The 23,857-nt window shown below is 50.0% G+C and overlaps 1 protein-coding gene across 2 annotated transcripts in view; it reads left to right on the forward strand.

Moving 5' to 3' along the window:
- The first annotated feature begins 1,498 nt into the window (after positions 1–1,498).
- The window catches only part of LOC129712462 (G protein-activated inward rectifier potassium channel 4-like), a 74,861-nt gene continuing 52,502 nt past the window's right edge, over positions 1,499–23,857 (forward strand). Inside the window, exon 1 of one of the 2 annotated variants that reach the window (XM_055660925.1) lies at positions 1,499–1,595. The gene's annotated coding sequence lies outside the window, so the exon portion shown is untranslated. Of the gene's footprint in view, positions 1,596–2,484; positions 2,747–23,857 lie in introns of those variants that run through there. The other variant, XM_055660924.1, reaches the window with a different exon arrangement.

Below are 23,857 nucleotides of genomic sequence, written 5' to 3' on the forward strand. Positions count from 1 at the left end.
CAAAGTTTAAAGGTGGTGTGTGGGGCAAGAGTGGTGAATGAGTGAAAAGCACAGCCAGAGGTGACAGGGGAAATGGTGGGCTGTGGATCACCTGCAGGCAGAGGAGATTAGTTTAACTTGGCTTATGTTCAGCGCAGATATTGTGAGCAAGAGGGCCTGGTCGTGTGTTGTACTGTTCTTAGAGACACAGCAGGAAACAGGCCCTTTTGATCCACCGAGTCTGTGCCAACCAGCCTTCACCCCATACACTAACACTATCCTACACATTACGGACAATTTACTGAAGCCAATTACCCCACAAACCCGTAAGTCTTTGGAGTGGGGGAAGAAATTGGAGATCCTGGAGAAAACCCACACAGTCAGACTCCATACAGATAGTACCCATAGCCAGAATTGAACCTACGTCTCTGGCGCTGTAAGGCAGCAACTCTACTGCTATGCTACCATGCCGCCTTGCATTCTGTGTTCCATGTTCTATGTTCTAAGGCCAAGAGGAGATCTGATAGAGGTGTACAAAATCATTAATGGCTTGTCAGAGTGATTAAAGTATCATGTGTAGGTGGGAACTGCAGAAGCTGGTTTGCACTGACGATAGACACAAAATGCTGGAGTAACTCAGTGGGTCAAGCAGTATCTCTGGAGAGAAGGAATGGGTGACATTTTGGGTCAAGACCTACCTCTCCAGGGATGCTGCCTATCCCGCTGTGTTAATAAAAGAATGTTACCAGGAGTAGGTCTTAGTGATAAGAAAAGACAGGTTTAAGGTGAACAGGGAAAGATCAAGGAATGCAATGATGTGACTCACAATACACAGGCTGAAGGGCCAGAGGGAAGCCAATCTAGACATTGAAAGGCCAATGCATAAATATTTACGGGAAGATGCTGTAGCCACACTTGCCTATGTATCTTCTTTCTCTGTGGTAAAAATCTAAGGTTCTATAAAACCAAGTGGACAATTAAATTGAACCAATTTCTTGATTTCACAAGTGCATTTCCTCTGCATGCCTTTTCATTAATTTTAAAGAGCTATTTATTTAATTATATTAAAACCAAGGGCAGACAAGCAAGGAAATCTATCTGCCACTGAAAGTGATTAGAAGTCACCAGCTGCTGTGGGCATTCTCTTCACATCACTTCAGTTTTGTGCTACTTTTTTAAGAGCTCGTTTATTTATTCAGCTAAAATCACGCGACAATATAATGTGAAATATTCAAAGCATATTCTGTGGTGTTTCTGCAGAAATGTTTTATTACAAACTTGCCAGAATCTGCAGCATCGCTCACACAACAAGTCACACAAAAGGTAATGAGTGGGAATGGCTCATTTCATCGTTGTAGTAAAGCATTAATTTTAGGCAAACATTGCAACCATTGTCAGGTGGGGGTGGGGGTGGGGGTGCGGGGGGGGTGGGGGTCCGGGTGGGGGTGGGGGTGGGGGTGCGGGTCACAGCTCTCCGCCGTTGCTGAGTGCGGGCTGACGGCGGAGAGCTGACATCACACGGATACTGTCTAGCATTTTACCGATTCGCTCGCTGTCCGCCGCCGCCGCCGCCGCCTTGCAGTGAGGCCGACGCAGAGTGACGGGGCCGCCGCGCTGTAAGTGTGGGGCTAAAGGAGCGGGGGGGGGGGGGGGGGGGGGGGAGGGAGCGGGGGAACAGGGAAGCCCCTCACCTCGGGGGAAGCCGGGAGGGACAGCGGCTGAAGTTACCCCGGACCCCGGGCTGGGTGGAGTCGCCGTGCCGGGGGTCTCCGCTCTCGGCGGGAGGAGAGGAAAGGGTGGGGGTGGGGGGAGGGAGGAGGCGGGAGGAGAGGAGGGGGGGAGGGTGAGGAGGGTGGAGTGGGGAGGGGAGGGTGGGGGTTGGGAGGGGAGCATGGGGGAACAGAGTGGAGCTTGGGGTGGTGGTGGGGAGGTGAAATGAGCCGGCGCAGCCCCCGGGCGGGTACCGGCAGACGCCACAGACCAGGTCCACAGCTGACTCTGCCGGCGGCCAGCGGCCGGGTAGTCACTGTAGCCCGTGGGGTGGGGAGGGGGCGGATTGGGAGTTGCGGGCATGGGTGAGGGGGGCGGGGGTGATTAAGATGGGTGGGGAGTTGCGGGCTATGGTGAGGGGAGGGGGAGGTGGGACGAGGGGAAGGGGGTGAGTGTATGAGGTGGGTGCTGCAGGTGTGGATGACGGGGGGACTGTGGGGTGGTGGAGTGGGGTGGGTCAGTGTGGGGAGAGGTCGTGAGGCAGTGGTGATTGAGGGGCGGGTGTTGCGGGTACGAGTGATGGGTGGGAGGGAGTGGTCGACGAGTGCATGGATCGTGTTCACTGATAACTAGCTCTGATTGCGGGGGGCGCTCCCTCGCCGGGGGGGGGGGGGGGGGGTAGTGGTGGTGGGAGGGGCAGTGTAGCGGCGTTACAGCTCCGCACATATACCGCGGGCGGGGCCTGGAGGGGTGGGTGGAGGGAGGGAGGGGGGGGGGGGGGAGTGGGAGGAATAAAGGGACTTGTATCCGGACTGGAGACAAGATGCTGCAATATTCAGCTAAACACAAAGTGCTGAAGCGGGCCAAGCAGCATCTGTGGAGGACGTGAGTGTGTGATGTTCGGGGCGGGACCCTTCTTCGCTCCTGTGAGACTGGAGCCTCTCTCGTGAAAATCCGTCGACCGGTCGGTCTCTCGCTGATATTTCCTGCACGTTTGATCTCAGAAAAATTGAGGGGTCGCGGTGGGGATGCAGTGATCCCGATTCCAAGACAATCGGTAAGCGGCAGCCGGGTTAAAATGACTGTGGAGCGGGTGGACGTTTCTACACAATGACCCGTTGAGATCCCCCAGTTCTCTGTGTTGTCGTTTAGGTTCCAGCATCGTGTATAACTCATTGAGTCTGCATTAATACGACCGGCAGCTGAGCCCAGCTGGGGCTGAGAGCGTAAGGTGACTGAGAGCCACGAGTCAATGGGTGGAGGGGATTAAAACATATATTTAGGGGAATTGAATGGTGGGGGAGGAGGGGCGAGAGGGGGGAGGAGGGGGGAAGGGGAGAGAGAGGGGAGAGAATGGAGGGAAGGAGGGGGGTGAGGGGAAGTGGGGAGAGAAGGGGGGGGGAAGGGGAGAGAAGGAGGGGGTGAGTGGGGTGAGGGGAGGGGGGCACTTCCTGCAGAAATGTCAGAGGAGCCGTCAGCGACACAGTAGCCCCCCCCCCCCCCCCCCCCCGCCAGGAGCTGCCCTGCGACGAGTTCTAGCACCGGTTTAGTAACATATTTACAATGTTTACACGGTCCTCCGCTCCGTGCTCTAAGGATTGTTCAAATTAAGATGCGTGTCCACAGAACCTGCGGCTGCGTTTTACTTTCTTCAAAAATCACACTGCGCTGTTCCTTCCCCGTTTACCCGACCTCCCCCGGGCGAGTCTGTTACATACACCCAGACTCTACACCGGGAGTGTGTACCCGGGTCAGGGGTTATGGGGAGAAGGCAGAAGAATGGGGTTTGGAAGGAGAGATAGATCAGCCATGATTGATTGAATGGCGGAATAGGCTTGATGGGCCGAATGGCCTGATTCTACTCCTATTCCTTATGACCTTATGACTCTAACCCGGGAGTGTGTAACCCCGAGTCTACCCGGGCGCGGCGGGCGCCTGTTCCACGGAGTCGCACAAACACTGAGGCAGAACCGCGCGGGTGTTCACCAGTACAGGGGCTGAGGTGACAGGCGCTGTGGTGACAGGGGCTGGGGTGACGGGGGCTGTTGTGACAGGGGCTGCGGTGGCTGGGGTGACAGGGACTGGGGTGACAGGGGCTGGGGTGGGGTGACAGGGACTGGGGTGACACTGGGGTGGGGCTGGGGTGACAGGGACTGGGTGACACTGGGGGACAGGGACTGGGGTGACAGGGACTGGGTGACAGGGACTGGGGACTGGGGTGACAGGGGCTGGGGTGACAGGGGCTGGGGTGACAGGGACTGGGGTGACAGGGGCTGTGGTGACGGTCAGGCCACTGATGTTTAATCCGAATTGAGAAAAGACGAGTTCAGTCTGGTTGGGAGCATGAATGGAGAGCGGAGAGCGGGACGGACAAGGACTTGAATCCGCCAGAGGCAGGTGGATGCGAGGGAGATGAGTGGAGGTAGGGTTTGGACGGACAGTATGTGGTGGTGCCGTCGGGCCGGGTGGGCGAGGACTGGGGGAAGGGTGTCGATTAGAGGCGTAAACAAGAGAGGACAAATAAAACTAAAGTACAGGAGACGAGGAAGCGACTGTTCCAGATGAGGAGACACAAGGAACTGCAGATGCTGGGATCCTGAGCAAAACACAAAGTGCTGGAGTAACCCTCTGACTTGTTGAGTTACTAGAATACTTGGGTAGGAAGGAACTGCAGATGTTGGTTTAAACCGAAGATAGACACAAAACGCTGGAGTAACACAGGCAGCATCTCTGGGTAGAAGGAATGGGTGGCGTTCTGAAAGCTTCCATTTATGAAGAAGGGTCTCGACCGGAATCGTCCCCCATTCCTTTTCTCCAGAGGCGCTGCCGGTGCCGCTTAGTTGCTCCAGCATGTCGTGTCTATCTTACTAGAATACATTGTGTATTTCTGCAGGTAAGGTACAGGAACAGCCTACAGTTTAAGTTTAGTTTATTGTCGCATGTAACGAGGTACAGTGATATGCTTGTTTTGCGTGCTAACCCGTCAGCAAAAAGACAACACATGAATACAATCGGGGGTACAGATACACCATATACACATGTACATGATTGTAATCATGTATTGTCACGGCCTAGCCGGTGACGGGCGCGGGCAGTGAAGGGACGGGACCCAGTGACTGGGGAGGGTGGAGCAGCCACAGATCCGTGTCCGACATCTGATCCCGTCACCCAGCTAGTGCCCGCTGTGCCTCACTCCATCCAAGTAACCATGTGTCCGCCCCTCTGTGTCTGTATCTGTATCCGCCCCTCACACGGCCGGGTCCGGCGCGGCCCCACAGACTCCAGTGTGATCATCTGTCTTGGGACCCGGTTGGCACGGTGGCGCAGCGGTAGCGTGGCTGCCTCACAGCTCCAGAGACCCGGGTTCGATCCCGACTACAAGTGCTGTCTGTGTGGAGTTTGTACTTTCTCCCTGTGACCGCATGGGTTTTCGCCGGGTGCTCCGGTTTCCTCCTAACATTCCAAAGACGTATAGGTTTGTCTGTTAATTGACTTCGGTAAAGATTGTACATTGTCCCTAATGTCGTGTAGAATGTTCGTGTACGGGGAGTGGGACGGGGATCGCTGGTCGGCGCGGATTCGGTGAGCCGAAGGTCCTGATTCCGCGCTGTATCTCTAAACTAAACTAAACTAAAATAAACTGGGCGGGTGTAGACATGACCCTGTCTCCGCGACCTACTCGAGACCACAATACTGACAGAAGGAGCGGCAGATGCTGGAATCTGGAGCACAAGTCTTATGCCGCTGCATCGTGAATTCACGACTCTTACTCGACCCGAATCGTGAGACATTCCTTCTTTCCAGAGTTGCTGCCTGTCCCGCTGAGTTACTCCAGCACTTTATGTCTGTCTATCTTCGGTTGAAATCAACATCTGCAGTTCCTTCCTACACATGGATACTTTATCCGTTCTCCTTGTTTGAGCTACAGTATATCACTGCCCAGCACTCCTGCAGTCAAAGGGGGTTGGGGAGTATCTTTCATGGGCCATTCTATCTCCTCTCTTCACTTTACTTACACCCAGGATACGGTTTATCTGGGCCAGCAGTTACTCAGAGTTTAAAGAATGCTGGATCCATTCATACAACGTGCTGCATTAAGTCAGCGGGGCAGGCAGCATTTGTGGAAGGAATGGGCAGGCGACGTTTCGGGTTAGGACCCTTCTTCAGACAGTGTTGACATCTGTCAGTGACAGGCGGGGAGAGTAGAGCTGGGCGAGACGCCAGGAGTGATCTATGTCCCCTGCCCACCCACCCCATATACCATCCAAATGGCAGCGTTGACCTGCCTCCAGCAATCTTCTTACTTTCGTTTAGAGCTACAGCACGGAAATAGGCCATCGGCCCACCGAGTCCACGCCAAGCAGCGATTATCACGTACACTAGCGACATTTCGTTGTCTCTGTACTGTACACTGACAATGACAATTAAAATTGAATCTGAATCTGAATCTGAATTAACCTACAAACCTGCACGTCTTTGGAGTGTGGAAGGAAACCGGAGCACCCGTAGATAACCCACGCGGTCACGGAGAGAACGTACAAACTCCGTACAGACAGCACACGTAGTCAGGATATACCCGGCGTCTCTGGCGCTGCGAGGCAGCAACTCTACCGCTGCTCTTTGGACCCGCAAGCTGCCCAAGCCCCAGAAATTAGATTACAGTAGTTAAGAAGGGCCTCGCCCAGAAACACCACCTATCCATGTTCTCCAGACATGCTGCCTGGCCCGCTGAGTTACTCCAGCAATGTGTGTGCGTTTGTTTATTCCTGCGGGGTGATTGTTGCAGATACTAAATGAAAGCCAGGCAAAATCTGAAATAAGAAAAACAATAGGCAATAGGTGCAGGAGTAGGCCATTCGGCCCTTCGAGCCTGCACCGCCATTCAATGTGGTCATGACTGATCATCCAGAATCAGTACCCCGTTCCTGCTTTCTCCCCATGTCTACCTGCCTCCGCTATCTTTAAGAGCTCTATCTAAAAACGAATGCTGGAATCACACAGTAGTTCGGACAGAATCTGTGGAGAGTGAAACAGTTGTGAATAAGGTTGGAGGCACCAGGAACTGCAGGCGTCAGTTTACAAAAAAAAGACTCAATGTGCTGGAGCAACTCAATGGATCATGGGCATCTCTGGAGAACTTTGATTAGTAGTACGGGTGTCAGGGGTTATGGGGAGAAGGCAGGTCGAGCCAGCACCGCCATTCAATGTGATCATGGCTGATCATCCCCAATCAGTACCCCGTTCCTGCCTTCTCCCCATATCCACTGACTCCGCTATCGTTAAGAGCCCTGTCTAGCTCTTTCTTTAAAGTATCCAGAGAACCGGCCTCCACCGCCCTCAGCGGCAGAGAATTCCACAGACTCGCAACTCTCTGTGTGAAAAGGGCTTTCCTCATCTCCGTTCTGAATGGCTTACCCTTTGTTCTTAAACTTTGGCCCCTGGTTCTGGACTGCCCCAACATCGGGAACATGTTTCCTGCCTCTAGCGTGTCCAAACCTTTAATAATCGTATATGTTTCAATAAGATACCCTCTCATCCTTCTAAATTCCAGAGCAAACAAGCCCAGCCGCTCCATTCTCTCAATTCAATTCAATTCAACTTTAATGTCATTGCACAAATACAAGTATGGGTACAACGAAATGCAGGTTAGCGTCAGTCCGTAGTAATAATGCAATATAGAAATAAAAATACAGAATGTGGACGGAGAGCATATGACAGTTCCGCCATCCCGGGAAGTAACCTTGTAACCTACGCTGCACTCCCTCAATAGCAAGAATGTCCTTTCTTGCAATTGAGGGAGGTAGATCAGCCATGATTAAATGGCGGGGTAGACTTGATGGGCAGAATTGCCTCATTCTGCCCATCTTGGTCCGAAGCCTCCCTGCTAAACCTTCTGGATGGGTGACGTTTCGGGCAGGGACCCTTCGGACCAAGATGGTCACTCGGTCTATAACATGACTCTAATTCTGAAGAAGGGTTTCGGCCCGAAACGTCGCCTAGTTTCTTCGCTCCATAGATGCTGCTGCACCCGCTGAGTTTCTCCAGCAATTTTGTGTACCTTCGATCTTCCAGCATCTGCAGTTCCTTCTTGAACACTCTAATTCTCTTCCTGCAGGTTCTGCCTGATCCCCCAGTGTTCCCAGCATGTCCTGTTTTACATAGACACAATGTGCTGGAGGAACTCAGCGGGCCAGGCAGCATCTCTGGAGACAAAGAATGGGTCACGTTTCGTGTCGGGACCCTTCTTCAGACTGAAAGTAGAGGGGAAGGAACTGAATGCAGGAAAAGGTCAGGACTAATCGGAGCCGGCAACGGATGACCAAAAAAAGATGGAGCCCATAATGGCCCATTGTTGGCTGTGGAAGAGGTGATAACGAAGGGATTCAAGGATGCGAACAGTGGAACTAGTAGACAAACACAAGGTGCTGCAGTAACTCAGTGATAGACAAAAATGCTGGAGAAACTCAGCGGGTCAGGCAGCATCTATGGAGCGAAGGAATAGGTGACGTTTCGGATCGAGACGTTTCATCAGACTGAGCATTTTAGGTGTAAACCACATCTGCAGTTCCTTCTCACACGGTGGAACGAGTAGGACGATGCACGGGTCACATGTAATTAGGGAACCAAATTACAAATTACAGCTCTGGGCTGTAAGCTGGGACAGATCTTGGAGTTGACCAGACGTCTCCAGTCCTGTCCCAGTGAACCGTCTCTGCGTGTTTTATGCCAGAGCCCAGGATCACCGCTCTCGTGTGCAGGCCGCGGCCTCTGGCCGATCCCGGGGCGGGCCCCTGTCGGAGTAGTGCCGGGACTGGTCAGTGCGGGCGTTCCCCCGCCCACCCGCAACCCTGCAACCGCACCCCCACGCCCTCACCCCACCCGCCTCTACACCCGCACCCAACACCCGCACCCACATCCCTGCACCCGCACCCAACACCCGCACCCCCCCACGCCCTCACCCCACCCGCCTCTACACCCGCACCCACAACCCTGCACCCGCACCCAAACCCCGCCTCTACACCCGCACCCAACACCCGCACCCACAACCCTGCACCCGCACCCAACACCCGCCTCTACACCCGCACCCAACACCCGCACCCACAACCTTGCACCCGCACCCAACACCCGCACCCCACCCGCCTCTACACCCGCACCCAACACCCGCACCCACAACCCTGCACCCCACCCAACGCCTGCACCCCACCCGCCTCTACACCCGCACCCAACACCCGCACCCCACACCCTGCACCCGCACCCACAACCCTGCACCCGCACCCAACACCCGCACCCGCACCCCACACCCGCAACACCCGCACCCACAACCCAACACCCGCACCCACAACCCTGCACCCGCACCCAACACCCGCATCCACAACCCTGCACCCGCACCCAACACCGCCTCTACACCCGCACCCAACACCCGCATCCACAACCTTGCACCCGCACCCAACACCCGCACCCCCACCCGCCTCTACACCCGCACCCCCTCCCCACCCGCCTCTACACCCGCACCCAACACCCGCACCCCACCCGCCTCTACACCCGCACCCAACACCCGCACCCCACCCGCCTCTACACCCGCACCCCCCCCCCCCACCCGCCTCTACACCCGCACCCACCATCCGCACTTGCCCCCCCACCCCTACACCGGCACCCGACCCCCCCCCCCCCCCCACAAGAAAGCTAGCAGCGGGATGCCTGGGGTCCGGGGGGGACGTTAGCCGGGAGCGGAGCGAGTTGGCCGGAATAAGGTGGTTGTTTACGGCGCTAGTTGAGGCCAGACCGCCGCACAATGACACGAGTTTTATTAAATTGAATTCTTTCTCATATTTCCAGAGCGGCTAATTCTCAGCTCCCTGCTCATTCTCCGCTCGGTGCCTGCGGCTTTTCCCGAGTTTGTGTACAATTACATTCCCCGCCCCCTGTGGACACAATCCGTCCTTGCAGCCGGCCGGCCGGGGTCATTGAGACTGGGGTAGGATAGGGAAACGGGCCAAAGGTCCGGCGCTTCGCTTGTGAGCAGATGCCTCGCCTGCAACCTGGACAATGAGACCGACCGCCAGTGTGCGCTTGAATTCCGTGCAGCTGTGACGCATTAGCACCACGCCGGGTTTCCACTAGATGCCGGCGGTGTGTGGTCATGTCCCGCTGTTTCTCTGCATACGCCGTGGAGAGGTAGCGCCGCCCCGGGGAGCCGACACACGCCGGTGTGGGTGTCAGGGCGGGCGGGTATGCAGCCTCATTACTGCCGCCCCCCCGCTGGCCCTCGCTGCTCCAAGGTGCGTCCATTCTGTCAGAATGCTCCCCCCACACCCACCCGGTATGCCGTAGACGGCAATTCATAAGTAAGAGGAGCGCAATTAGGCCGTTCGGCCCACCGTCTACTCTGTTATTCAATAATGTTTGATCTATCTTTCCCTCTCAACCCCATTCTCCTTCCTGCCTCCACCCCATAACCCCTGACATCCGTACCAATCAAGTGTAGGGAAGAACTGCAGACGCTGGTTTAAATCGAAGATAGACACAAAATGCTGGAGTAACAGCGGGCCAGGCAGCAGCTCTGGAGAAAACGAATGGGTGACGTTTCAGATTGAGACCCTTCTTCAGAAAAATTCTATCTTTCCTTGCCTTAAAAATATCCATTAAAATATCCTTGTTTGGCGAAAAACTCCACAGATTCACCACCTTCTGACTAAAAAAAAATTCATTCTCATCTTTATTCTAAAGGAACGTCTTTAATTGTGAGGCTGTGACCTCTGGTCCTAGACTCTCCCACCAGTGGAAACATCATCTCCACATCCACTCTATCCAGGCCTTCCACTGTTCGGTGTTTCAATGAGGTCCTCCTCACTGTGGACCCCGTGCTCCTGCCTTCCCTTCTCCTCTGTCCACTGGAACTATCCGAGGATGCATCCCCTCTCCCAGTGCCTGCTGAGGCTGCTCCTCGAGTTCTAGCTGCTAGACAGTGCCCTGCTCCTGATCTCAGGGTGAAAACACACACACAAAGTGCTGGAGGAACTCAGTGGGCCAGACAGTATCTGTGGTGGGAATGGATAGGTGATGTTTCAGGTCAGACTGATTGCATTGGGGGGGGGGGGGGGGGGGGGGGGGGAGAAAGCTGTACAAGAGATGATATCCTTCCCTGGAGCTTTACCTCTCCTTATCTGACACATTTTTAAAATCTCCTTTGTCCTTATGTGCACTCTTTCTCTTTGCCTGACCTATAGTACCCTACCCCACCCAAGTCATCGCACTAGTTTCACTGTCGTCCTGTGGTGTTTTACTCTCTGTATAAATTGTTATCACCTACCTCACAGCCAACAATGGACCATTGTGGGCTCCATATTTCCTTGATTATCGTTGCTTTTTGCATATGTTTCATTTGTCCCATGTGCCTTCGATATCTCTCATTTCCCTTTCACCTGATTCTCGGTCTGAAGAAGGGTCCCAACCCGAAACGTCACCAATACATTTCTCCCAGCGATGCTGTTTGACCCGCTGAGTTATTCCAACTTTTTGTATAGTACTCTATAGTACCATCTATAGTACTCGAGTTTGGTTTGATTGTACTTATGTATAATATTATCTGATTTGATTGGATAGCATGCAAAACAAAGCATTTCACAGTACCTCGGTACAGGTGAAAATAATGAACTTAAACCCAATCAACCCCCCTCCACACCTATAACCATCGCAGCACTTTGTGTCCTTCTTTGTAAACTAGCACCTGCAGTTCCTTGTTTCGCCACCTATCACTCACCAGTCTTAATCCCACCCTCACCTCCCTTTCCCAACTTTCTCCGCCTTACTACGATCAGTCCGAAGAAGGGTCCTGACCTGAAATGTCGCTTGTCCATTCCCACCGCAGATGCTGCCTGACCTGCTGAGTTCCTCCAGCACTTTGAGTCTTTTACCCCGAGATGAGGAGCAGGGCATTGTTTTACTTAAGGGGCTGTCCCACTTGGGCGACCTAATCTGCGTTTAGAAGAGTGTCTTCCACCTTCAAACTCGCAGCATGGTCGACACGTGTTCCTGGAGGTTGCTGGAACTCCCCTTCATGCTCGAGGGAAGTTCCAGAATACTCCTGGTCTCAGCTAGTTCGCGGAAAAATTATCAGCGTGTTGAAAAATTTTCCACGAGTAAAATTTGGTCCGCATGGGTCTTTTTAACTCGTAGTGCAGTGGAGTGGGGTCGTTATTTACCTACAGGCAGTTGAGGGCAGCCGTAGGCAATCTTCACTGACTGGGCATTTTGATTGGCTCATCGGAGTTTTCAGGACCAAGGAAGACCTACCGGTAGGTAAAATGCCCGCTAAATTTTATTATACTTCTTAAAATTGTCTCCACTCCTTCTCTCTCCCCCCCTTCTCCCCCCCTTCTACCCCCCCCCCCTTCTCCCCCCCCCCCTTCTCCCCCCCCCCCTTCTCCCCCCCTTCTCCCCCCTTCTCCCCTCCTTCTACCCCCCCCCCCTCTAAAGGATTTACTGTACACTGTGCAGCCGTATTTTACCTCCCTCTTCATCGTGAGTGTGAATTTCAGACAGCGCTCCCCCGCTTTCCCTTGCCCCCGCCTTTGCGATGTGTTTGTGTGTGCGGTCGGTCGATCGATCCAGCTCGCAGTTTCAACGCAGATGGTCGATCCAGCGCGAGGCTTTCCAGGCGAGTGCCCTCGAGCTTGAAGGTCGAAGACACTCTTCTGGACTTGCGGATTAGGTCGCCCAAGTGGGACGGCCCTTAAAGGTGCCATTACCTGCAATACCTCATGTCTCCAGGTCTTGGACATGGAACTGTGGAGAGGGGTAGAGGTCAGCGGAACTGATCTGGGTCAGATAGCACGGTGGCGCAGCGGTAGAGTTGCTGCCTTACAGCGCCAGAGACCCGGGTTTGATCCTGACTACGGATGCTGTCTGTACGGACTTTGCACGTTCTCCCAATGACCTGTGTGGGATTTTCACGGGAGCTCCAGTTTTCTCCCACATTCCAAAGACATATACGTTGTAGGTTAATTGGCTTAGTGAAGATGTAAATTGTCCCTAGTGTGTGTAGGACAGTGCTAGGGTGTGGGGACCATTGGGCGGCATGGACTCGATGGGCCGAAGGGCCTGTTTCCATACTGTATCTCTAAAGTAAACTAAGCTAAACTAAAAGCAACTCCTTGTTGATAGACACAAACAGCTGGAGTAACTCAGCGCGTCAGGCTCCGGAGAGAAGGAATAGGTGACGTTTTGGGCTGAGACCCTTCTTCCGACTCCTCGGTGATCTGGCCCTGGGTCTGGCCACACTGATGTGAGCACCAGGACCAAATATGGGTTGGTGCAGCCCAAGGGCCAACCCCTCACCCGAGGTACCCTCTATACCTGGGGGATGCTGAGGGGGGAACTCTGCTGATTCTTGGAGGGCCTTCTGGGAGTGTGGGGGATGGGGGGAGTGGGATGATGGGGGAAGGGGAGGAGTGGGGCCAGGGGGTAGGAGAGCTACCGGCACTAGTGGACATATTGGGAACCTAGTACAAGGTTTTATTTCATGTTTTATTTTGTTTTTAACGGCTATTTTAAAACAATGACATAGAAACATTCAATTAGATTATCTTCTGTTACCATATATCTTCATAACTGTAGTCAATAAAATTGTCGGAAGCTCTGTCTTAAGACTGTGATTAGACTCGGGGTCAGGCAGCGGGCAAACAGGCCATTCGACCCAACGTCCTTCTATACTACCCCCCTCTCAGCGCTTGGTACCATGTCACCCAATGCTTAAATACTCCATGTAGTAGTCTGGGCAGTTTGTAATGCTGTGAGTGAGCTAACTTCTACCACTCACATACAAGTATGTTGCAGTTAGTTAGTATAAAGTGCATTACAATACAATACAATACAATACCCTTTATTGTCATTTGAACCTCAGTGAGGCTCAAACGAATTCTGTTTCCACAGCCATACAAACAAAGACAATTCCTAGACATACACTCAATATACACTTAATTCACACAAACATCCATCACAGTGGACCCACTGTGAAGGAAGGCAAAGTCTTTTCTCTCCCCTGCTCTTCATGTCTCTCCCGATGTCTAAGCCCCAGGCGGGCGATGATAAGTCCCACGGCCATTTTAGGCCACGCGGGGCGATGTACAGCCCTGCTCACAGTCTAAAAGTCTCGAAGTTGGAGCCCCCGGCGGGCGCTGGAATGTCCCACGGCCATGAAGCCGTGCCGGGCGATGTACGACCCCGCTCTGGGTCGTTCCAACCCCGCGACAAGGGCTGGAGAAGTCGCGTTGCGGGAGCTCCGGGAAGCGGTCTCTCTCCCCCCGGACCCACGAGCTCCCGATGTCCCAGTCCACCGGACCTGTGGCGTTGCTGGAGCCTCCGAGCCCCAGGAGTCGAGTCACAGCAGCGAGTCACCACCGCTCCCCACGCTCCGAGGCCGGCCAGCCGCACGATAGTGAGCAGTCCGCAGCTCCGCAGTCTCCCCGGGTCACCCGGGTCGTTCAGGTTGGAGGCCGCTCCACAGTGCCAGGCCCCAACGGCAACGGAGACCCGACAGGGAAAAGGTCGGATCTCCCGGACAGGGAAGAGATTTTAAACGGTTTCCCGCCCCCCACATATATACATTTAAAACCAATATTAAAAAACACCAACACTACATTTACATAATACATGTGTGTGTTACATACAGTACATTAGTGTGTATACACGCAGTGTGTTGCAGAGGGTCAAAACTTTCTCCCAGTGTGGAAATGTCAAAGACAAGGGGGCAGAGCTTTAAGCTGAGAGGGGTAAATCTAAAGGAGATGTGCAGGACACGTTTGAGGGTGGTCGGTGCCTGGAACGCGCTGCCAGGGGGCAGATACAATAGTGGAGTTTAAGAGGCTTTTGTATAGACACCTGGATATGCAGGGATCAGAGACTTGTTAAACACAATGTCCATTTCATAAAACTATGTTGTCTGTGCTTAATCAAATTAATCAAATTAAGCTCTTGTAGCTGATCTGTTATTACTTAATGGATGGTTTGCAGCACTGATAACTAGTGTGCTGACTTTCTGTGTCTTCTGTCTCCTTTCATTCAAACAACAATGTTACATTTATTATTTTCCATAAACTGGATTCTATGATCCAGGACATTTTGCAAATTCATAACGTCACCATCTCTGCCTGCACCTATTTCAGAATCCCCGGATACAGGTCAATAAATCCAGCACATTTATCAGTCTTAAATTGCGTATTACTTTCTGGAGTGATATTAATTGTTTTAAATTTACATCCTATTTTACCCCCTGCTTACCAGCTACTTTTAATATATTTTAAACATTTATTGTGAAATCAGATGCAAGATAGTTGTTTGACATTTCCATAATTTTCCTATGAATTCCTATTAATCCAAGGAACAAAGGGATATGGATGATGTGCAGGCAGAAGACATGAGTTTACCTTGGCATCATGTTTGGCACAGGCACTGTGGGCCGAAGGGCCTGTTTTGGTGCTGTAAGAAGAAGGTTTAGAACCCAGAACATCACCTTCTCTCCAGCGATGCTGCCTGACCTGCTGAGTAACTCCAGCATTCAGTGTCTATCTTCTGTACTGTTTAGTTTAGTTTAGAGATACAGCGTGGAAACAGGCCCTTCGTAGAAGAGTGGGTCTGGCAGACTTGTCCTCATGAGAAGGTGTACTGAGTAAAAGAGTTGGGATAACTGTTCTCCCTGGCACAGAGGAAGCTAAGGTGTGACCTTTTTGAGGTTAAGAAAATCTTGAGGGACATGGGTAAGGTTAATTGTCACTGCCTTTTTTCCTCAGGGTACCCATCTAAAAGCAGAGGGCATAGGTTTAAGATGAGAGAGGAAAGTATTAAACGGGACCTGAAGAGTAGGTTTCACACACAGTGTGGTGGGTATAAGGATGAACTGCCAGAGAAATGTCCTCCAGAGATGCTGCCTGACCTGCTGAGTTCCTCCAGCTCCATGTTCTAAGCAAGATTCCTAAATTGTCAATTCTGCTCCTATCATTTATGAACATGAACAGCGTGCTGGTGAAAGTCAGCGGGTCAGGCAGCATCTCTGGTGAAAAAGGATGGTGATATTTTGGATGGGGACCCTTCTTCAGAACCTTTGTCATGAACCTACATCTGCAGTTCTTTTGTTTCCTCATAAACTAGCGGGCCTGATACTCTAACCAACCTACGTTGACTCACTTTGAAATATTCCCATTTATTTAACCATATCTCAATGTTTCTAAGACATGTGGCAAACTAGTAAGATGAAGATCAATTGTGATGTTCTAGCACTGTGTGTGGTTCCTTGCCCATGTGCTCAGTATCTATGTGTTCACTGATTGGAGCTTCCCATCACTTCCAGTGCCTGATCTCGTTTCTCAAATCATCCGTTTTGAAGTTAGGGGTGGCACGGTGGCGCAGCGGTAGAGTTGTTGCCTTACAACACCAGAGACCTGGTTCAATCCTGACTACGGGTGCTGTCTGTACGGAGTTTGTGCATTCTCCCTGTGACTGCGTGGGTTTTCTCCAGGTCATTAGGTTGAAATGAGGCAGAATTTCTTCAGTCAGAGGGTGGTGAATCTGTGGATTTGCACGGTAGGCCATGCAGGCCAAAACAATGGATATTTTAAAGATGGAGACTGACAAGTTCTTGACTAGTGCGGTTGTCAAGGATTATGGGGAGAAGGCAGGAGAATGGGGTTGAGAGGGAGAGATAGATTAGCCATGATTGAATGGCGAAGTCGACTGGATGGGCCGAACGGCCTAATTCTGCTCCTATAACATGAAATTATGAAACCGGGGATCTCCCCCAAGTCCACGGTGGGAGCACCTTCCTCATAGGACCACAGGGCTCAAGGCAAGCTCGCACCATCTCCCGGACAGCAGCGGGTGGGAAGTCAGTGCTGTGATTGTCAGCACCACCCACACCCCATCATTAACAAATAAACAGTGTGGGAAAACTGCTACTTGTCTGTGATTTGCATAATGGGAGCTGACTCAATAGTGTGTGTTTTACACAGCGTGGTATAATCTCTGTCATAAATACATTAATCAGGACCAGGATAAAACCACAGACAATAGTCATTTAAAAAATCCTCTATTTGAGTGTTCACTGGATAGTTTAACAAGTGCGATGCATTATTAAAGAGGGGATTAAAGAAGGTACATGAATGACGCAAAGAGAAATGACTGGAAGTCAAGTGTGATTGTCGTCTTGGTGGATCCTTCCTGTGAGTCGTGAGATGGGTGCAGATACCAATCATGGAGCCATAGACTTTATGTCCCCCCAGTGCTTGACATATTTTACCAAGTGGAGACTGTTGCATGGACAGAACACCACATGGTCCTTGACAGAGACGGACCTGGGTCCAAGGGCATGGATTCCACCATGGTGGGGAGGCTCTCCCTGCCTCAACCTCCTTCCACCTTCTCAGTAGTCATGGTCTCCACCTACCGGCCAGACACCATCCTGTGCCTGTTCCACCGATGATGTCCCCATCTTGGTCAGGAGCCTACCCCTGGACCTGCCCACGACAGGTCACCCCGCCCCTGTCACAGCTCCCCACGGTTAACATCTCAATATCTCAGGCACACGCAAACCTCCCCTCTACCACCCGTCGAGTAGATTTATAGACATTCTAGTCAAATTCAACGTGTTGAAAGGAACTGCAGATGCTGGTTTACACTGAAGATAAACACAACGTGCTGGAGTAACTCAGCGGGTCAGGCAGCATCTCTGGAAAGAAGGAGTAGATGATATTTCGGGTCGGAACCATTCTTCACCTAACCTGCAGTTCCTTCCTACATAAAAATTCTAATGGATTACTGTTGCATAGAACTTGTCACTTAGCAAGTGTGAGAGCTAAATATTTAACAACTAAACATTATTCTGAATTGGAATAGTTCACAGGTTTTTTAATTTACATCAATTTTCAGGTTGCTCATCTTCATAAAGTTCACACTCTGAAAACTAGATCCCCTTTTCACAAAACCAACGGATTAATACAAAATTGGTGGAGGAAGGTAGCAATGGAGGGCCGTTTTCCAGACTGGAGGCCTGTGAGTAATGGTGTTCCACAGGGATCAGTGCTGGGTCAATTGTTGTTTCTCATTCATATTAACAATTCAGATGACAATGTTGGTGGTGCAGTGAGAAGTGGATGATCTAAGATGAAAACAGGTTCTAATTCCACTGGGGAACTGGGCCAAGGAATGGCAGATAGAATTTAATTCAGAAACCATTAAGGGCCTGTCCCACATGGCAAATTTTTCGGCGACTGCCGGCTCCTTTGGCTGACGGATCAGGTCACCGGAAAATTTGCGGCGTGACACAGCATGATGCGACAGTGGCGTGACGACGTATGACACGTGGTGTTTTTTCAAGTGTCGCAACATTTTTTTGTCGCCGCTGGATTTTGAAATAACCATATAACAATAACCATATAACAATTACAGCACGGAAACAGACCATCTCGGCCCTACAAGTCCGTGCCGAACAACTTTTTTTCCCTTAGTCCCACCTGCCTGCACTCATACCATAACCCTCCATTCCCTTCTCATCCATATGCCTATCCAATTTATTTTTAAATTATACCAACGAACCTGCCTCCACAACTTCCACTGGAAGCTCATTCCACACCGCTACCACTCTCTTAGTAAAGAAGTTCCCCCTCATGTTACCCCTAAACTTCTGCCCCTTAATTCTAAAGTCATGTCCTCTTGTTTGAATCTTCCCTATTCTCAAAGGGAAAAGCTGGTCCACATCAACTCTGTCTATCCCTCTCATCATTTTAAAGACCTCTATCAAGTTCCCCCTTAACCTTCTGCGCTCCAGAGAATAAAGACCTAACTTATTCAACCTATCTCTGTAACTTAGTTGTTGAAACCCAGGCAACATTCTAGTAAATCTCCTCTGTACTCTCTCTACTTTGTTGACATCCTTCCTATAATTGGGCGACCAAAATTGTACACCATACTCCAGATTTGGTCTCACCAATGCCTTGTACAATTTTAACATTACATCTCAGCTTCTATACTCAATGCTCTGATTTATAAAGGCTAGCATACCAAAAGCTTTCTTTACCACCCTATCTATATGAGATTCCACCTTCAAGGAACTATGCACGGTTATTCCCAGATCCTCTGTTCAACTGTATTCTTCAATGCCCTACCATTTACCATGTACGTCCTATTTTGATTTGTCCTGCCAAGGTGTAGCACCTCACATTTATCAGCATTAAACTCCATCTGCCATCTTTCAGCCCATTCTTCCAAATGGCCTAAATCACTCTGTAGACTTTGGAAATCCTCTTCATTATCCACAACACCCCTATCTTGATATCATCTGCATACTTACTAATCCAATTTACCACACCTTCATCCAGATCATTGATGTACATGACAAACAAATGTTCAAACTCTTTTGGCGACACTGATATGACGCCGACAGTCGCCGAAAAAAATCGTCAAGTGGGACAGGCCCTTGAGATGTTGCACTTTGGAAAGTTAAACCAGGGCAGGATTTACTCAGTAAATGGTAGGGCACAGGAACATGTTGTAGAACAGAGACAGGGAAGCTGTTTCCCAAAAGTGAAGACGTGTAGATAAGGTGATGAAAAAGGTGTAAGTCACACTCGCCTTCATCAATTAGGACATTGAGTGTAAGAGTTGGGACATCATCTTGCAATTATACAAGTCATTGGTGAGAACACACGTGAGTACTGTGTGCTTTTCTACGAGCTGTAGGAACGATGTTTAATGCTGGAAAAAATGCAGAAAAAGTTCCCAGGGACCTGCTGAGCAGGTTTTTCACACAGGTGTTGGATGGAATAAGCTACCAATGGAAGTGATAGAGATGGGCACAGTTTCAATTTTTAAAGGACGTTTGGACAGGTACAGGGACAGGAGATGTTTGGAGGGATATGTAGAAACTAAGAATTCATATGCTGGTTTATACCAAAGATAGACACAAAGTGCTGGAGTAACTCAGCAGGTAAGGCAACATCTCTGGAGAAAAAGTAGGGTGACGTTTTGGGTCATCCTAAAGTTTAGTGTCTATCTAAAGTGTGAGGGTGATGGGGTAAATCCCAGCAAATGGGACTGGCTCGGGTAAAATATGTAGTCAGCATTCACAATATGGGTTAGAATGGCCAGCTTCCAGGCTGTGTGATTCTGTGATCTTGATTACTGAGGCTCACTACCATCTCATTCACCATTAATGTATGGATTTCATAGCATCATTTAGACTGGACAGAACATGCTGAAAACACAAGTGGGTCAGGCAGCATCTGCGGAGGAAGAAACAGAGTTAACATATCATGTTGATGATCTTCTGCCCATTTAAGAAAAGTCAGCAACCTGAACCGTTACCTCATAAGGTCATAATTAATACGAAGCAGAATTAGGCCATTCAGCCCAATGTCTACTCTGCCATTCAATCATGGCTGATCTATCTCTTTCTCCTAACCCCATTCTCCTACCTTTTCCCCTGACAACCATACTAATCAAGAATCTGTCTAACCAGGTTTTAAAAATATCAATTGACGGCCTACACAGCCTTCTCTGTCTCTCCTTATTGAGTATTTCTTACAATTTTTGCTTTTATTTCAGAATTCAAGCATTTACAGTTTTTTTGCTTTCGAACATTTAGATTCATCAGCTTGATATTTAAATATCAGGACAGATTCTATTCTAGTAAATGAAGGGAGACAGATTACTAAGCAAACATTGGTTTGAAGGAATCTATTTAAATGACATTGACAGACATTGTTTGTATGAATGGAGGCAAACGGCACCAATGACGAATGAATCATCATGAATGGTCCTGGAGTTTCTTTAGTTTACAATCACAATAATACTTTATTAGCCAAGTATGTTTTGCAAAATATGAGGAATTTCATTTGCCAAGTCAGTCATACAAATAAAAAGGAATGGAACACACTAAACATATTTTAAAATAAACATCCATCACAGTGACTATCCCACATGATGGAAGGCGAAAAAAAGTTCAATCTCTTCCTTTTGTTCTCCCGTGGTCGGGGGCCTCGAGCCCTCCGTTGACGGGATGATCTTGCTTCCCGTAGCCGGCGGCGGGTTCTCCACGTCAAGGCGATCAGCTCCTGCATCAGGGAAATGTCAGCTCCTCTGTGCCGGCGATCAGACCCCCGTCGGGGCTGTTCGAACCTTCAGTGACATTGGAGCTCCCGACATCCACGGCCTCTCCCATGACTGCGAGCTCCCGATGTAAAGTCTGCAGGCCGCGGTTGGAGCGATCCCAGGCAAGGGATCGACTCCGATGTTAAGTCCATGCCCTGCGTTGGGGCCCCAAGGTCAGTCCGAGGAGGCCTCCAGCTCCATCCATGGTAGGCTGCAGAGCGACTGGAGAATGTGATCCGAAAATTAATCGCATCACTGGCAAGGTAAAAACTGAAAAAAAAAGTTTCCCCCTCCCCCCTACATAAAACAAACCAGAGAACATTTACACAAACCTTCAACACATACTAAAACATTTGTTTTTAAAGAAGATAAAACAAACAGACTGTTGGCGGGGCTGCCAATTGTGTGGAGCCCTTGGTAGTTTAATTCAGAGATACAGCATGGAAACAGGCCCTTTGGCCAACCCAGTCCGCACCGATCAGCGATCATCTGTACACTAGATCCATTCTACATACCAGGGACAGGTTACAGAAGTCAATAAAAATACAAACCTGCACGTCTTTGGAATGTGGGATGAAACCGGAGCATGGTTTCCACATGAAAACCCACATGGTCACAGGGAATACATACAAACTCCATACAGAGAGCACCTGAGGTCGGGATCGAACCCGAGTCTCTGGCTCTGTAAAACAGCAAATCTACCACTGCACCAGTGTGCTGCCAATTTTGGACACAACCCTTTTGTGAAGGAGATCAGGACAACAAAAACCTCGGAGATGAGATTTACAAGAAAGGTACAAAGGATTAATGACCACAGAACATTGGGGTCATTCTCTTTAGAGCTGAGAAAATGAAGGAACTTATTTACAGAAGTTCCAAATTATAGCTGAGCAGATGTCAGGGGTCAATGCTGCACAGGCTGGAGGATCAGTCACTGTGAGGTACAGACTTGATCAGTGGAAATTTACAAGAATCCTTATCCACCATATGTTGTTATTCCTGCGACTGACAATTGATGTCATTGCAAAACCAGCAGTGATCCAAGTTCCAAAGCCTGGGAACAGGTGCATTTGGTTTGGTTTACTATCGTCACATGTACCGAGATACAGTGGAAAGCTTTGTGTACTATCCAGGCAAATCATATTACACATGAGTACAACCAGTCAATTGCACAGTGTGGAATCAAGGACCAGAGGACATAGGTTTAAGGTGAGAGGGGAAAGATTTAATAGGAACCTGAGGGGCAACCTTTTCACACAGAGGGTGACGAGCATATGAAATTGTCCCTGAATCTGGCGGTGTGTGTTTTCACACTTCTGTATCTCTTATCTGATGGGATAGGGGAGAAGAGGGAGTGGCCCGGTGTGACTCGTCCTTGATTATGCTGCTGCCCTTGCCGAGGCAGCGTGAGGTGTAGATGGAGTCAATGGAAGGGAGGTTGGTTTGTGTGATGGTTTGGCTGCGTCCACAATTCGCTACAATTTCTTGCGGTCTTAGATGGAGCTGTACCCAAACCAAGTTCTGATGCAGGTTACACAGTTCTTGTGTAACCTTCGATTCTCCAGCATCTGCAGTTCCTTCTTAAACACAAGTTCTGATGCATCCTGATAAAATGCTTTCTACAGGACATCTATAGAGGTTGGTGAGAGATGTAAGGGACATGCTGAACCTCCTGAGCCTTCTAAGGAATTAGAGGTGTTGGTGTTCTTTCTTGGCTATTGCTTCAATATGGACAATTTGTTGGTGATATTGACTCCTAGGAATTTGAAGTTTCTAACCATCTCTACTTCAGCGCCGTCAATGCAAACTGGGGTATGTGTATTGCCTGGCTTCCTGAAATGAATCATTATCTCCTTTGTCTTGATGACGTTGAGAAAAAGGTTGTTTTCTTGACACTAGGTCATGAGGTTCTCAATCTCCACCTGTACTCCATCATGACATATATCTGGCGGAGATATTCCAGATCATAGCCCAGCATAATGTCTGTGGGTGGGAATGTCCCTCGACTTCTGCTTTTGTCCAGTTTACATGGTGTGAATATATTTCTAGTTGTGCATACTGTGAGCATTCACATGTTCCTTTGAGCGTGTAGGGAGGAACTGCAGATGCTGGTTTAAATCGAAGATAGACACAAAAGGCTGGTGTGACTCAGCGGCTCATGCAGCAACTCTGGAGAAAAGTCATAGGTGACGTTTTGGGTTGAGATCCTTCACTCTCTGTCCCATCCCCACCCACCGAAGTCATTCTACTTGATTCAGAGTCGTCCTGTTGAGTCTCATTGTCTGTGACTCATTTTCACCATACCCACAGCCTGTTTCCTTTATCATCATTACATTTTAGCATATATTTCATTCATTTGTTCCATCTGTCTATATCACCGTCTTTATCTCTCGTTTAGCTTTCCCCTGACTCTCAGTCTGCCTGTCCCGCTGAGTTACTCCAGCTTTTTTTGTCCATCTTCCGTTTTTTTGAATTCTGAAGCAGAAGAGCTGCAGTGCACAATAAATTACATTTCTTTGTAACAGAAATACGTCACTGGGAGGGAGTTCCACATTTAGGCCCTGGCGATCGAGGGGATGACCACCAGTGATTGGCTATTTATGGGTAAAGCTGCAGGTGAGAGCTGGGGGAACTGGGAGATAGCAAAGGCCGTGGGATGGAAGGGATTTGGAGAAGATGAGGCATAGAATAAGGCCATAGAAGTCTTTTGGCTTTTCTAGTCCACACCACATAAAGATATACACACAAAATGTCAGAGTAACTCAGCGGGACAGGCAGCATCTCTGGAGTAAAAGAGTAGGTGACCTTTCAGTTCTGGACTCTTCTTCAGCAAGGCGTTCCTTCTCAACTATCTAAAGACATTATACTTTCCAGCTTTTGGTCCGTAGAGTGGTGGACCTCTGCACTTCCAGCACTCATCCAGGTACTTTTTAAAAAGAGGGAAGGTTCCTAGCTCAACCAGTTTAGAGTCATAGAGTACTGAGCAGACCCTTCAGCCCAACCAAGGTACCCCAACTAAGCTAGTCCCATT

This window comes from Leucoraja erinacea, chromosome 32 (assembly GCF_028641065.1).
Source record: "Leucoraja erinacea ecotype New England chromosome 32, Leri_hhj_1, whole genome shotgun sequence".
Classification (NCBI taxonomy): domain Eukaryota; kingdom Metazoa; phylum Chordata; class Chondrichthyes; order Rajiformes; family Rajidae; genus Leucoraja; species Leucoraja erinaceus.